This window comes from Phacochoerus africanus, chromosome 5, assembly GCF_016906955.1.
Source record: "Phacochoerus africanus isolate WHEZ1 chromosome 5, ROS_Pafr_v1, whole genome shotgun sequence".
Lineage (NCBI taxonomy): Eukaryota > Metazoa > Chordata > Mammalia > Artiodactyla > Suidae > Phacochoerus > Phacochoerus africanus.
In genome coordinates this window covers 111,425,459-111,441,807 of record NC_062548.1, presented here as the reverse complement: position 1 = coordinate 111,441,807, position 16,349 = coordinate 111,425,459, and the positions used below count along the sequence as shown (strand labels likewise).

Below are 16,349 nucleotides of genomic sequence, written 5' to 3'. Positions count from 1 at the left end.
ATGAGGGTAATGTTGCATATGGTGGGAAATGGTTAGCCAGATAAAGTCATGCCTTTCTATATAATGTGTCATACTATAAAATTTTACTTTTTAGTGTGAGTTAAAGTGGCGTTTACTGACTTTTATTTCAAGCAATTAATGGCGTGTCCTCAGATGTTAGATTATTACAGTTTCATTTTAAGTCTAAGCCCAAATGTCAGCTCAGGTGGCATATCTTTTTGGCCACCCTCTGGAATATGGAATTCCCGGGCCAAGGATCAAATCTGGACCGGGGATCAAATCCAGGCTTGAGCTGCAACCTGCACCACAGCTGTGGCAGTGCCCACTCTGCTGTGCTGGGGATAAACTTGAGTCCTTGCTGCTGCTGAGACACCGTTGATCCTGTTGCGCCACAGCAGGAACTCCTCAGGCGGCATGTGTTAAAGTGAGAATCTCCCAATGAGACATGCAGAGCTGTCTCCCTTTTGCTCTCAAGGTATCTTCTTACAGTTCTTAAAAACAATAGCTGAAGTGGATTGAATCTTTATTTATTTATTTATTTATTTTTGGTCTTTTTGTTGTTGTTGTTGTTGTTGTTGTTGCTATTTCCTGGGCCGAACCCGTGGCATATGGAGGTTCCCAGGCTAGGGGTCCAATCGGAGCTGTAGCCACCAGCCTACGCCAGAGCCACAGCAGCGCGGGATCCGAGCCGCGTCTGCAACCTACACCACAGCTCACGGCAACGCCAGATCGTTAACCCACTGAGCAAGGGCAGGGACCGAACCCGCAACCTCATGGTTCCTAGTCGGATTCGTTAACCACTGCGCCACAGCGGGAACTCCTGAATCTTTTTTAAAAATTTTATTGGAGTATATATAGTTGACTTACAAAATTCTGTTATTTTCAGGTATACAGCAAAGTAAGTTAGTTATTATGTACATACAGTGGAGTGATTCTTTTTTTTTTTTTTTTTTTTTGCTTTTTAAGGCCACACCCATGGCATATGGAAATTCCCAGGCTAGGGGTCGAAACAGAGCTGCAGCTCCAGCCTGTGCCACAGCCATAGCAACGTGTGATCTGAGCTGTGTCTTCGACCTACACCACAGCTCACGGCAACTCTGGATCCCTGACCCACTGAGCGAGGCTAGGGATTGAACCTGTATTCTCATGGATACTAGTCTGATTTGTTTCTGCTGTGCCAAAACAGAACTCCTGGATTGATTCTTTAACTTATAAAACATTCTAACTATAAATAAAAAGAGTTGGGAGTTCCAGGCTCAGTGGAAACGAATCTGACTAGCATCCGTGAGGACACAGGTTCTATCTCTAGCCTTGCTCAGTGGGTTAAGAATCAGGTGTTGCCGTGAGGTGTAGGTCACAGATGTGGATCGGATCTGGCATTACTGTGGCTGTGGCTAGGCCAGGAGCTACAGCTTTGACTGGACCCCTAGCCTGGAAACCTCCATATGCCGCAGGTGCAGCCCTAAAAATAGCAAAAAGAAAAAAAAATTATTTTGGTGTTTCTGCTGTGGCACAGCAAGTTAAAGATCCAGTGTTGTCTCTGTGGTGGCATGGGTTTGGTCCCCAGCCCGGCTCAGTGGATTAAGGATTTGGTGTTGCTGCAGCTGTGGCTTAGGTTGCAGCTGCAGCTGGGATTCGATCCCTGGCCTGGGAACTTCCATTTGCTGCTGGCCAAAAAAAAAAAAAAAAAGTTGATTTCAATGTTCACAACAATAGAAGTATTAAAGTGAATATCAAAAATTATACACTTGTAAAAGCCTACTGACTCAATGAGTTGCCTTTCAGAGGTTTTAGTCAATGAGATTTGAGAAAGTAGAGAACTTTTCTTAAAAAGAGAGACAAATGATACCACTCCCTTTTAGATGGTTTCTGTCCTCTCTCCTAAAGTGTGAAAATGGTGGAAATTCCATCTCACATACAAGTATGTGGTTGCAATGCACTGTGTTCTTTAGCATTGTTCTGATTCTCAAAGCGCTGCTGGTTGAACATGCCAAATTTCTTAAGTGTCTGTTTTTTACTGGACTTTTAGCTAGTACTCAATTTAGTGAACCAGTATTTCATCAGATTGCTTTAGTTAATAGACTCCAGGTAAAAATAAATGGAATTTTAAAAGGTAGCGTTTGCAACTGCATGAGTCTGCTTATATGAGGTACCTAGAGAAATCAAATTCATAGAGATAGAAATTAGTGTAGTGGTTGCAGGGGTTGGGATGGGGATAATGGGGAATTGTCTAATGGGTATAGAGTTTCATTTGCAAGATGAGAAGAATTCTAGAGCTTGGACAACAGTGTTAATGAACATGACTGTACACTTAAAAACGGTCAAGATGGGAGTTCCCATGTGGCTTAGCATTAACGAACACAGCTAGTATTGATGAGGACTGGGGTTCGGTTCTGGCTCCACTCAGTGGGTTAAGGATCAGGCGTTGCCATAAGCTGTGGTATAGGTCACAGATGTGGCTCAGCTCTGGCATTGCTGTGGCTGTAGCATAGGCTGGCAGCTGCAGCTCCCTAGCCTGGGAACCTCCAAATGATGTGGGTGTGGCTTTAAAGTCAAGATGGTACATTGTATGTTACATTCATGGAGGACCCAGTATTTTTCACCTCTCCTCAAATTTTTTTAAATTACTCAGTGAATTTTATTACATTTATAGGTGTACAACAATCATCACAACCAAATTTTATAACATTTCCATCCCAAACTCTCAATGCATTCCCCCACCCCCCAACCTGTCTCATTTGGAAACCATAAATTTTTCAAAGTCTTTGAGTCAGTGTTTGTTCTGCAAAGAAGTTCATTGTGTCCTTTTTTCAGATTCCACATGTGATAGCATTTAAAGTTGGTGACTCATTGTCTGACTTCACTTAGCATGATAATTTCTAGGTCCATCCATGTTGCTGCAAATGCCATTCTTTCTTTCCTTTTAATGGCTGAGTAATAGTCCATTGTGTATATGTACCATGTCTTCTTTATCCACTCCTCTGTTGATGGGCATATAGGTTGTTTTCATGTCTTGGCTATTGCATATAGTGCTGCAGTGAACATTGGAGTACATGTGTCTTTTTCGAGTCATTGTTTTCTCTGGATAGATGCCCAGGAGTGGGATTGCTGGATCAAATGGTAGTTCTATTTTTAGTTTTCTGAGGAATCTCCATACTGTTTTCCACAGTGATTGCACCCATGTACAATCCCACCAACAGTGTAATAGGGTTCCTTTTTCTCCACACCCTCCCTAGCACTTACTGTTTATAGACTTTTGGATGATGGCCATTCTGGCTGGTGTAAGGTGGGTACCTCATAGTGATTTTATTTGCATTTCTCTAATAATTAGTGATGCTAAACATCTTTTCATGTGTTTTTTTGGCCATCTGTATGTCTTCTTTGGAGAACTGTCTGTTTAGATCTTCTGCCTATCTTTTAATGGGGTTGTTTGTTTTTTTGGTATTGAGCTGTAGGAGGTGTTTATAAATTTTGGAGATTAATCCCTCATCAGTCGATTCATTTGCAAAGATTTTCTCCCATTTTGTGGGTTGTCTCTTCATTTTGTTTAGGGTTTTCTTTGCTGTGCAGAACTTTTAGGTCCCATTTGTTTGTTTTTGTTTTTATCGTCATTACTCTAAGAGGTGGCACCTGTCCTCAAATTAAGTTGTATAATGTATCCCCATGCAATCTCAAACAAAATCCTAGCAGCTTGATTTTTGTTGTTGTTTTTGTTGTTGCTGCTGTTTTATTTTTTGGTTTTGTGGAACTCAGGCTGACTTTAAAATTCATACAAAAGTGCGAAGAGGAGTTCCCATCGTGGCTCAGTGGTTAACGAACCCTATTAGTATCCATGAGGATGCAGGTTTGATCCCTAGACTTTCTCAGTGGGTTAAAGATCTGGCGTTGCCGTGAGCTGTGGTATAGGTCACAGACGTGGATCTGATCCCATGTTGCTGTGGCTTAGGCATAGGCCGGCAGCTGTAGCTCCAATTTGACCCCTAGCATGAGAACCTCCATATGCTGCGGGTCCGGCCCTAAAAAGACAAAAAGACCAAAAGAAAAAAAAAAAAGTATGAAGGGCTGAGAATACCTAAGGCAATCATAAACAGAATTGGAGTACTTACACTGGCAGATACCCAGACCTATTATAAAACTATATTAAAAAAGAAAAAAAGAAAAGGAGTTCCCGTCATGGCGAGGTGGAAACGAATCTGACTAGGAACCATGAGGTTGCGGATTCGATCCCTGCCCTTGCTCAGTGGCTTAAGGATCTGGCATTGCTGTGAGCTGTGGTGTAGGTCACAGACGTGGCTCAGATCTGGTGTTGCTGTGGCTCTGGCATAGGCTGGCAGCTACAGCTCTGATTAGACCCCTAGCCTGGGAACGTCCATATGCCACAGGTGCGGCCCTAAAAAGACAAAAGACAAAAAATAAAATAAAATAACACAAAACTGTATTAATTACGACAGAGCTTATTGTAGCCTTGGACTGGCAGCATCAGCATCACCTGGGAGCTTGTTGGACCTGGAATTTCTCCGGCTCCACATCAAACTCTGTAGAATCAGAATCTGCAGGGTTGGGGCCAAGGAGTCTTATGTTTTAACAACCTCTCTAGGTTATTTTTAGGCACTTTAAAGTTCAAAGAAACACTGAATTAAGACCTTTTTGACACAAGGCGATACAGACTAACCAGTGGAACTAATAGTCCCAAAACAGAGCCATACGCACATGGTTCATCTGACTTATGTCAAAGTTGGCATTGCAGTGCAATGAAGAAAGGATAGGCTTTTCAATAAATGGTGCTAGGTGATTTATATCCATGTGGAAAAAAAGCTATCTTGACCCTTATATCATACTAAGTATATAAAAATCAATTCCAGATTGAATATGTGGAAGTGAAAAGCAAAACTGTAAAACTTTTTGAGGAAAAATATAGGACAACATCTTTGAAACCTTAGGACAGTCAAAAGGACAGTAAAGCCCTGACCATAAAACAAAACAAAAAACTGGATTGTTAATATTACATACCTTTTTTTTTTGGTTATTTTTGGCTGCCCCACAGCATCTGGAGTTCCCAGGCCACAGATCACATCAGAGCCACTGTCGTGACCAAAGCCGTAGCTGTGGCAACGCTGGATGCCTAAGCCACTGTGCCTGGCCAGGGCTGGGGATAGAACCCTGCGTCCCAGCGGCTCCAAAATGCCGCCGATCCCTGTTGAACCACAGCAGAACTTCTTAAGTACATTTTTAAAAATCAAAAGATAACATTAATATTTGTCAGGCACTTATACCAGTGCCTTAGCACAAGTAAGTGTTGTGTAATTATTTGTCAAATAAGAATAATAATATATTACCTTCCTCCAACAAAAAGAGGACTCATCTATTCTTTTAATATAAAGAATACTTGGAGTTTCCCTTGTGGTTTAGCGGGTTAAGAAGCCAACTAGTATCCATGAGGATGCAGGCCTCACTCAGGGGGTTAAGGATCTGGCATTGCTACAAGCTGCGGTGTAGGTCACAGATTGGGCTCAGATCTGGCATTGTTGTGTCTGTGGCATAGGTCAGCAGCTGCAGCTCTGATTCAACCCCTAGCCTGGGGACTTCCATATGCCGCAGGTGTGGCCCTAAAAGAAAGGAAAAATAATACTTAACAAATTATCAGAGAATTTTTGACAACTTAATAGAAAAAAATAAAAATAAATAGGCAAAGGACTTAAGTAGGGGCTTAACAGAGAGGTATTAAAATGGTTATGAACATATTAAAAAGAGCTCAACTTTATTCGTCGTTGGAGAAACACAGAATTGTCAGAGAAGTGCAAAAAAAACTAATGAAATTCTACCAATACCCACCCAAATGGCTCAAATGAAAATACAAACAAAGATATGAAGCAACATATGTTGCTTCAAATCTCTAATGTTTCTTTTCTTTTTTTTTTTTTTTTGCTATTTCTTGGGCTGCTCCCACGGCATATGGAGGTTCCCAGGCTAGGGGTCGAATCGGAGCTGTAGCCGCCGGCCTACCCCAGACCCACAGCAACGCCAGATCTGAGCCGCGTCTGCGACCTACACCACAGCTCAGGGCAATGCCGGATCGTCAACCCTCTGAGCAAGGGCAGGGATCAAACCCTCAACCTCATGGTTCCTAGTCGGATTCGTTAACCACTGCGCCACGACAGGAACTCCTCTAATGTTTCTTATGAGAGTGTAAAGTGAGTTGATCTTTTAGAAGATTGGTAGTATCCATGAAAGCTAAATACTCTGTGACCTTACTCTGTGACCTAACAGTTTCACTCTGTATATCTAACAGAAATCCTTGTACATGTTCATCTAAAGAACGTGTTTTGGATTTTGTGTGTGATGGCACATCCTGATAGCACATCTGGAATATTCATAGTGTTATCAACCAGGTTTCTTGGCCTATTGATTGAGAGGCCAGACAAGAAGTTCAGGCAAGGCTCTACTGGGAACTTGAAGAAGGGAAAACAAGTAACAGGTTTTCCTGCTCATTCCTGGAGGGGGGCGAGCTGGTTCCTTATGTGGGGTGAGGGTGGGGTTGGGTCCAGGGGTCTGCCCACCCCCTGGGTAGTGTGTGCACGGTACAGGTGGGGCACCCAGCTTTAGCTTCAGAAACTGGCAGTAATTTGCCCCAACTGCACAAGCCCACAGTTATTTTTAGTCCCTTATGGTTTCTTTGTATTTTTGTTGCTAGAGGAGACTGTTTTTTCTAGGTGCAAGCACTGCAACAGAGAGTCCCAGTTCCCAGCATATCTCAGTAGCAAATTTGTAACCCCCAAACTGGAAACTTCCTAAATGCCCATTAGCAGTTAAATAAACTGTATATTACAATGAAATATTATACAGCAATAAAATGACCATTCTGTAACTGTATGGATGAATTTTTCTTTTTTTTTTTGTCTTTTTTTTTTTGCTATTTCTTGGGCCGCTCCCGCGGCATATGGAGGTTCCCAGGCTAGGGGTTGAATCGGAGCTGTACCACTGGCCTACACCAGAGCCACAGCAACGCGGGATCCGAGCCACGTCTGCAACCACGCCACAGCTCACGGCAACGACGGATCCTTAACCCACTGAGCAAGGGCAGGGACTGAACCTGCAACCTCATGGTTCCTAGTCAGATTCGTTAACCACTGCGCCATGACGGGAACTCCTGGATGAATTTTTCAAACATAATATTGAGCAATGGAAGCCAGATCCAAAAGTATGATTATATTTGTATAAAGTAGAAAAGCATGCATACTGCTCAATGATGTGAGAAGTCAGGATAGTGGTGATCCTTTGCAGTGGGGCAGGGGAATGACCAGAAGAGACTGCAGGGGGGACAGGGGGATGCTGGTCATGTGTCTTGCTCTAGGTGCTGATTACATTTCTGTTCAGTTTGTGAAAATTCATTGTGTATTTTTCTTTATATAGATAATGGCTTGATGAAAAGAAAAGTAGGATCTAGTAGCTATTTCTTTGCCTCATTGAACTGAAAAATACATGCGAAGAGTCACATAAGACATTCATATTCATGGGCAGATGAGATGCAGTGGTGATTCTGAAAGACTGATATCTTTAAGAAAATGGATGTTAATAAAGCATGCCCACAACATGTGGAGGTTCCTAGGCCAGGGTTTGAACTTGCACCACAGTGGTGACTTGAGCCACAGCAGTGACAATGACAGATCCTTAACCTGTTGAGCTACTAGGGAACTATCTTCTTTCCTTTTTAAGCCTAAGTAGTATTCCATTGTATTTATATAGCACATTTTGCTTATCCATTTATCTTTGATGAACATTTGGGTTGTTTCTGCCTCTTAGTTGTTAGGAATAATGCTGTTTTGAACACTGATAAGCAAATATATTTGAATCTTGACTTTTCAATTTGGGCATATACGCAGGAATGAAATTTCTGGGTCATAAGGTAATCTTATGTTTAATTATTTAAGAATGCTTTTTTTTTTTTCTTTTTCTTTTTTGGTCACTCCACTGCATATGGAGTTTCTGGGGCAGGGATCAGATCCTGTTCTCAAGTACTTCTCTCTGTTCTACTTTTATTGACCAGTAAAGAACTTTCATTGGCTTTTAATAATGTGTTTGCAGGGTATTTTGGCGACTATGAAGTCTGTGATCATTATAGTCAAATTAATGTTAATTAAAAATATAACCAAAATTTAACGAAGATGAACTCAGGAATTCATGTCATTATTTTCTCTTCATTATTACAGAATTTTGGAAGTGGGATAAATTTTGGTCATCTTTTAGTCAGTTTTTTTTTTTTTTTTAATTTTTGTTTTTGTTTTCCTCTTTATAGGTGATAGGTCCCAGAGAAGTTAATTCCTAGTCCCAGAGAAGTTAATCCACTTTTTTTTTTTTTTCTTTTTAGGGCCGCACCCATGCTTATGGAAGTTCCCAGGTTAGGGGTTGATTCAGAGTCACAGCTTCTGGCCTATACCACACCCACAGCAGTGCAGGTCTGTGGCCTACACCACAGATCATGACAACACCGGATCTTTTTTTTTTTTTTTTGTCGTTTTAGCTATTTCTTGGGCCGCTCCCGCGGCATATGGAGGTTCCCAGGCTAGGGGTGGAATCGGAGCTGTAGCCACCCGCCTACACCAGAGCCACAGCAACGCGGGATCCGAGGCGTGTCTGCAACCTACACCACAGCTCACGGCAACGCCAGATCGTTAACCCACTGAGCAAGGGCAGGGACCAAACCCGCAACCTCATGGTTCCTAGTTGGATTCATTAACCACTGCACCACGACGGGAACTCCCAACACTGGATCTTTAACCCATTGAGAGATGCCAGGACTCGAACCTGAGTCCTCATGGTTACCAGTCAGATTTGTTTCTACTGCCCCACAACAGGAACTCCTTATTTAAGGGCATTTAGATAATAGCTGGGAAGATAGAAGAACCCAATTTAATCTGGGAAAGATTGACCTTAATTTGAGATTTTTTTTTTTACAAAGTATCATAATGAATTTAGACCTTGCTATTTTTTTGCTTAAAAAAAGGAATTTTATTAAAACAAACGTTTTTTTTTTTTGTCTTTCTAGGGTCACTCTCGTGGCATGTGGAGGTTCCCAGGCTAGGGGTTGAATTGGAGCTGTAGCTGCCAGCCTACCCCACAGCCACAGTGACGCCAGATCCAAGCTGTGTCTGTGACCTACACCACATCCCACGGCAACGCCGGATCCATAACCCACTGAACAAGGCCACAGTTCAAACCCGCAACCTCATGGTTCCTAGTCGGATTCGTTAACCACTGCACCATGATGGGAACTCCAAAACAAAGTTTTTAATAGCTGAAAGAAACCTTAGAGACCATCTGATCAAGTCCCATCATTATGCGGATGAGGAAAATGAGGTTCAGAAATGTTCAATACCATTCCCAAGAGTTATGTATTATGTAGCTAATAGGTAGAGCTCCTGGACCAGAATCTAGGCGGTTTTTTTTTTTTTTTTGCAGTATCTTGTTTTCCACTTTGTCGTACTTCTTAATTAAAAGTGTTTTGTGTACCATAATTTAGGAGTGATTTATTTTCAAAAAGTTTATAAGCTTATTTAATTTCGCATTTGGAGCATATTGGAGTAAAGAAAAATATTATAAAGTAATGTTTAAGTTTCGGAGCTGCCTTGCAAAAGCCTGTATAAGCCAAAGCGAACCTGGATTATAGTGATAAAAGTATTATTTCATGATACCTAGTTGATAAAAGTATTATTTCATGATACCTAGTTATTATTTACAATGCTGTGTCCTTGGCAGAGGATGTTCCTAATTCTATCTAGGGAATGCCACCAAAAAAAAAAAGAAAGAAAAAAATCTAACATGATTTTCATAAGTGCCAGTTACTGTGAATTTATATTTTCTCTTTCAAAAGAAACTTCTTTGTGCACTTCTGCCCCTGTGTAAAAGAGGACAAAGAAAAAGCCCCCTTTTCTGTCCTTTTCTTTATCTGTCTTTCTCAGTCCCTGCAAGGTGCTAGGCCATACATAAGGCACTGGTGAACCACAGAGCTGGGGCCTGTGCCCTGAAGATGCAGCAGTAGAGAATCCCTGGGCAGAGATGGAGCTGCTTGGTAAGGTGGCAGAGAGGCTCTGTGAGGCCTGCAGAGTGAGACAGGGCCAGCAGGAGCTGTGGGTGGTTATTCCCAGGTCCTTAAGTGAGTGGAAGTAAGAGCAGGAACACATTTGGGGACACAGTGGAGAATGGATCAATTACACCCCCATACCTCGACGGATTATAGCTCAAGTCCTCACCAGCAGGGCTGCCTGCTGCTTATGTCGTCAGCCTATTTTATAAAAATATGATTTTATTCTTAGGTCATTAGAGCATTAAAGCATATAGCTCCTGTTTAATTTTCTTTTTCTTTATCTAATGTCCCATATTGTGATTGATTCTTACCTTGTGGGCAGCAGTGTTTTGCAAGCTATATTAAACATGGCCTATCTGCAGTTACCTCCTTTTAGAAAGACTTTCCCAAGTCTGTATATCTCCCAGCCAAACAAATATAAGATAAATGCATTTTTCAGTGACATCATTATCCAGTCAGTTCCTTCTCTAAAGCTTTTCAAATGTCTGCTTTTCAGATTGCATTTTACTTTCAGTGTTTAGTGAGAATGTTTTGCTTGACCTGCATGTAAAAGTCTCAGGCAAACTCTTGTTCTCATGCCAGCATAGAAAACAGTCTGACTTGGTAGTTTTCCCAAGGAAAATATCTCCCCACTTTGGTGTGCAAACCTTTTAAAGCTGGGCTTGAACTGACAAGCCTGTGGCCTGTGTGGTCTGTGTATTGTGACTTTATTAGTGAAGTGACCATTTGATTGGGAGCTGTGGAGAGGAAAAAGTTTTCCTTGACCCTCTTAGGCTGGATTTGAAAATTAAACTGACAAAGACAGATTCACAGGAGAAAAGCACACATCTTTACTTAATATAGGTTTTGAGTGACATGGGAGCCTTTGTAATGAAATGAAGAACTGAAGAAACAGTTAAAACTGGAGTTCCCGTCATGGCTCAGCAGAAACGTATCTGCATCAGTGAGGATGCAGGTTTGATCCCTGGCCTCACTCAGTGGGTTAAGGATCCAGGGTTGCTGTGACCTGTGGTGTAGGTTGCAGACATGGCTCGGACCTGGTGTTGCTGTGGCTGTGTAGGCCAGTGGCTACAGCTTCAATTCGACCCCTAGCCTGGGAACCTCTGTTTGCTGTGAGTGCAGTCCTTAAAAAAGAAAGAAAGAAATAGTTAAAACTGAATATTTTTATGGTAGGTTTGATGTGCAGCTGTGGAAGCGCATGATAGGTCAGAGCTAAGAGTAGTGAACTGGGGAAAACTTAATGAGGCTGCTTGCTAGGATTCTTCTCCTCCTTTGTCTTCAGAGGTGAGGGCACTCCTTTCTCTGGGTACAGGAAGGGTGCTTCTCACCAGAGAATGTGATGAGCTGTTTCAGGGGAGAGGCGAGGGGGAAGGGCAGAGTCATCTTCCTTTTCCTGCTGTTTTCTCAAACTCCTTCAGCTTAAAATGCTCAGTATGCCCAGGTACCACATTTGGGACTAGGCAAGGATGAGGGCAATGACCTGTTCTCACCCTGGATGGTGCATTTCTGAAAGTGTTAAGGGAAGAGAAATCCCAAGGGGACCACATGTGCTTTTCAGCAGGTACTCTTAGAGGCTTGCTAAGCATGATAACTTTGTGAGAGATGGCAATTACTATTCCTATTTTAGACAGGAGGAAAGTGAGATCCTGGGAGGTCAGGTGACTTCCCAAGGTCACCCAACTAATCACCTCACTTGGTGGAGCTGGGATTCTGATCAAGCTCTGGCTGACTTGTTCTACAGAGCTGTCTCCTCAGTGCTCTTCCATCTGGCATGAGGTTACAGAGACAGTCCTTTTAGTCAAATGAAGAGAAAAAGGTGACCTGCTGTAGGTGGAGGAATCATGTGCAAATTTATGGAATGAAAACAGTTCTTTCTTTTGAAAAATTTTTTTTTTCTTTTTTAAAATTTTATGGCTGCATCTGTGACATATGGAAGTTCCTAGGCCAGGGATTGAATCTGAGCCACAGCTGCGACCTCACACCAATAGCTGAGGCAACGCTGGATCCTTAAACCCCCTGTGCCAGGCTGGGGATTAAACCCACACCTCCACAGCAACCCAAGCTGCTGTAGTCGGATTCTTAACCCACTGTGCCATGGCAGGAACTCTTCTTTTGAAAATTTTTGAGGTCACATTTTATAATAAAGTCTTTTGTCAGTAGTGTCACACACTTTAAAGAATTAATTTAGTTTTTTAATATCTTTTATTTCATCAGTTACATATTTATAGTGCCATATACACCTACTTATATTGATAATTCACTCTTTTGGTAGATTTTTTTTTAAATCAAAAAAGGAAATGTCAAATTTAATTTAAAGGAAAAAACCCAGAAATTGTCTGAAAAAACAATGGAGCAAATCAACTCCTGAAAAAGAGTTCTGCATCTTGGCGATCACATTTGTTGGAAGAGTTGGAGAAAAATGAAAATGCCATTTAGCTTAAGAATTTATTTATAATGATTTTTATTTTTTTCCATTATAGTTGGTTTACAGTGTTCTGTCAGTTTTAAGAATTTTTGAGTTGTCTGCAAATCAGATTATTTCAGGAGTGGAAGAATTCTTGGTTATTTTTTAATACCAAAATGTATGCACGTTTCTCTTTTAGGTGTCTTCTACATTTAGAGAGGCAGTCACACAACAGCTCCCATTTCCACACAGGATAAATTCTTTGTTTCAGCCAACTCCCAGTGGTGGGACAGCTAGCACAGCACCATCTCCCTGGGCAAGAGCATCGGACTATTCCATTTTGTTGATTTCTATATCTTTTCCTATGTTTCTTCATCAGTTTCTATAGTTGTCACAGTTTCTTCCACATCTCCCAATATCACATTTAAGTGCTGATCATAAGCATGTAACCTGCCTCGACGCTCTCTGTCATTTCTCATTTTCTTTCTTTCTTTTTTTTTTTTTTAAATTGCTCAATGAGGGAGTTCCTGTCATGGCTCGGTGGTTAACGAATCCGACTAGGAACCATGAGGTTGCGGGTTCTATCCCTGGCCTTGCTCAGTGGGTTAAAGATCTGGCGTTGCCCTGAGCTGTGGTGTAGGTTGCAGACGCAGCTCGGATCCCGCGTTGCTGTGGCTCTGGCGTAGGCCAGTGGCTACAGCTCCGATTGGACCCCTAGCCTGGGAATCTGCATATGCCACGGGAACGGCCCGAGAAACGGCAAAAAGATTAAAAAAAAAATTGCTCAATGAATGTTATTACACTTATGATTATACAGCGATCGTCACTCATTTTCACATAGATTTGCTCCTCCAGGCTGGGCCTGATGAGATCCAGGGGCTCTTCTATGGTGTTGGTAGTTTGTTGCTTGTCCATGTCATCCGCCACATTTCAAACCCTGTGCCCTTTCCTGCCTCTTGTGAGAGCATGATAGCCCTTCCAATCTCTGGAAACTGGACGACACAACCTGTTTTGGTAGATTTAAGTTAAAGGAGACTAACAAGATTAGATTATACGCTAATCTCCTGAACTGTATTTCAAGGAGATGAAAAATGTTTTATTTTTTGGTTGCACCCATGTCATGTGGAAGTTCCCAGGCCGGGGATTGAACCTGTGCCACAGCAGTGACCTGAGCAGCTGCAGTGACAATGCTGGATATTAACCTACTGCACCACAAGGCAACTCTGATAAAAATATTTTAATTTGCAAACTTAGTTATAGAAGAATAAGATTATCTAATAGTCATAGCACTATAAGTCCTTTGAGGGCAGCGACCTTGTCTGTCTTGCTTGCTGCTCTGTCCCTGGGGGTTTGTGCATACTACCTTATACACAGTAGGTGCTCAGGAAAGTTAATGAATGAACACATTTCAGTAAGGATTTATTCTTCTGATTCTCCTTCTCCCTTATTTGTGTATTCTTTTTTTTTTTTTTTTTTTCCGGTCTTTTTTAGGGCTGCACCCAAGGCATATGGAGGTTCCCAGGCTAGGGGTCGAATCGGAGCTGTAGCCATTCGCCTACATCACAGCCACAGCAGTGCCAGATCTGAGTGGCATGTGCCACCTACACCAGAGCTCATGGCAACCCTGGATCTTTAACCCACTGAGCAAGGCCAGGAATTGAACCTGCGTCCTCATGGATACTAGTCAGATTCATTTCTGCTGAGCCAGGACGGGAACTCCTTATTTGTGTATTCTTTGTTTACTCCTCTTCTTCCACTTCCCTTTAGTACAGCAGTTTCCTAAAGTTCTGAAGTGAGTCCTCCTCTTACATTACTCTACCAGTATTTCCTGGATACTGTCATCCACTTTCTCAGAAGAAGTGTTAAAAAAAACAATATCAAGGTGTTCTATGGCCATAAAGAAGTGAAATGTTGTCATTTGTGACATGAATGAATCTAGAGGGTATTATGCTAAGTGAAATAAGTCAGAAAGACTGCATGATCTCACTTAATACAGTGAATCAAAAAAAAAAAAACAAAAACAAAAAACAAAAAAAAACCCCAAAAAACAACAAGCAGACAAACAAAACAAAATGAAAACACACTCATAGATTCAGAGAAGAACCAGATGGTTATCAGAAGTGAGATGGGGTGAGTGAAATCAGTGAAAGGGATTAAGAGTTACAAACCTCCATTTATAGAATAAATAAGTCATGGAAATGTAATATACAGCATAAGGAATGTGTAATAATATTGTCGTAACCTGGTGTGGGAAAAGATCATTAGACTGATTGTGGTGATCACTTTATAACATATGCAAGTATCAAATCATTTTATGATGCTCTTGAAACTGACATAATATTGTACATCAACCATATTTCACCTACAAAAGGGAACCTCATGCACTCCAGCGCCATTTCAAAAAATAAAAAGATGTTGTTGTGGGGAGTCACGTATTGGAATCAGCTTTTGCTACTAATGAAGATGTGACATCGAGCAAGTGATCTTACTTGGCGCTTCATTTTTCTTTTTATTATGAGAAAGTTGGCCTAGATTTGGAGTTGAAAATTCAGATACCCATAGGGGCAGGAAATACAAATGATGGAAATGAGCTGGGTGTGGTTCAGGAAGAAGCTTTTGGGACTCTGATATGGTTTGTACTCCATTGAAAGACTTCTTGCTAACTTTTCATAGGAATTTGGAGTTATAGATGAATTTGAGCAAAGACGAATATTTGTACTAGCTTAACCTAGTAGTTGTTAAATTTGGCTATACTTTATAATTACCTGGGAAGTGTTTTAAAAAACACTGATGACCAGATCCTGCTCTCAGAGATCTGATTTACTTTTTTTTTTTTTGGCTTTGCCCACAGCACGCAGAATTCCTGGGCCAGGGATTGAACCTGAACTATGTCAGTGACAACTGCCTAATCCTTAACCACACTAGGCCACCAGAGAACTCTGTCAGAGGTCTGACTTTTTTATTTTTTGTCTTTTTGCTATTTCTTGGGCCGCTCCCGCAGCATATGGAGGTTCCCAGGCTGGGGGTCGATTTGGAGCTGTAGCCACTGGCCTATGCCAGAGCCACAGCAACCCGGGATCCGAGCCATGTCTGCGACCTACACCACAGCTCACGGCAGTGCTGGATCCTTAACCCACTGAGCAAGGCCAGGGATCGAACCCGCAACCTCATAGTTCCTAGTCGGATTCGTTAACCACTGAGCCATGACGGGTACTCCCGGGTCTGACTTATTTTTAAAACATCAAAAACTTCTCAGGTGCTTCTAATGTGCAGCTGCATTTTTGAATGATTAATTGGACTCTAATACCAGACTTTTAGAAATAAGCACGTATCAAGGATTTGTACAGCCTTCAGACAAATAAGCCTTTTGTTTTTCTTGGGAGCAATCTTTACTGAAAGTTACTGATTTGAATGATTACTTAGGGACAGTATTGGTTTCTACATCATCAGCAAAGTTGCTTAAATCATGTTCATTATACCAAGCAGTTCCTATTGGTTTTTTTGTTTGTTTGGTAGGTTGGTGTTTTTTGTTTTGTTTAGTTTTTGTTTTGCTTTTTAGGGTCGCAGGTGCAGCATGTGGAAGTTCCCAGGCTAGGGGTCACATTGGAGCTGTAGCCACTGGCCTACACTAGAGCCATACCAATGCCATATCGGAGCCGAGTCTGCTACCTACACCACAGCTCACGGCAACGCCAGATCCTTGACCCACTGAACAAGGCCAGGGATCAAACCTGCATTGTCTTGGATACTAGTCAGGTTTGTAACCTTCTGATCCACAACGGGAACTCCAAGCAGTCCTATTGTATCGTAATACATTTTGCCCCCAGAACTTTCACTTTTTCTCCACTTATGGTTATGGTGATA

The 16,349-nt window shown here is 41.8% G+C and overlaps 1 protein-coding gene and 1 pseudogene across 1 annotated transcript in view; one reads left to right on the top strand and one right to left on the bottom strand.

Annotated features, from left to right (window-relative positions):
- The window catches only part of TTC27 (tetratricopeptide repeat domain 27), a 176,991-nt gene that overhangs the window by 57,895 nt on the left and 102,747 nt on the right, over positions 1-16,349 (top strand). The gene's annotated exons all lie outside the window — the stretch shown is intronic.
- LOC125126908 (U6 snRNA-associated Sm-like protein LSm3) lies at positions 12,753-13,415 on the bottom strand (annotated as a pseudogene).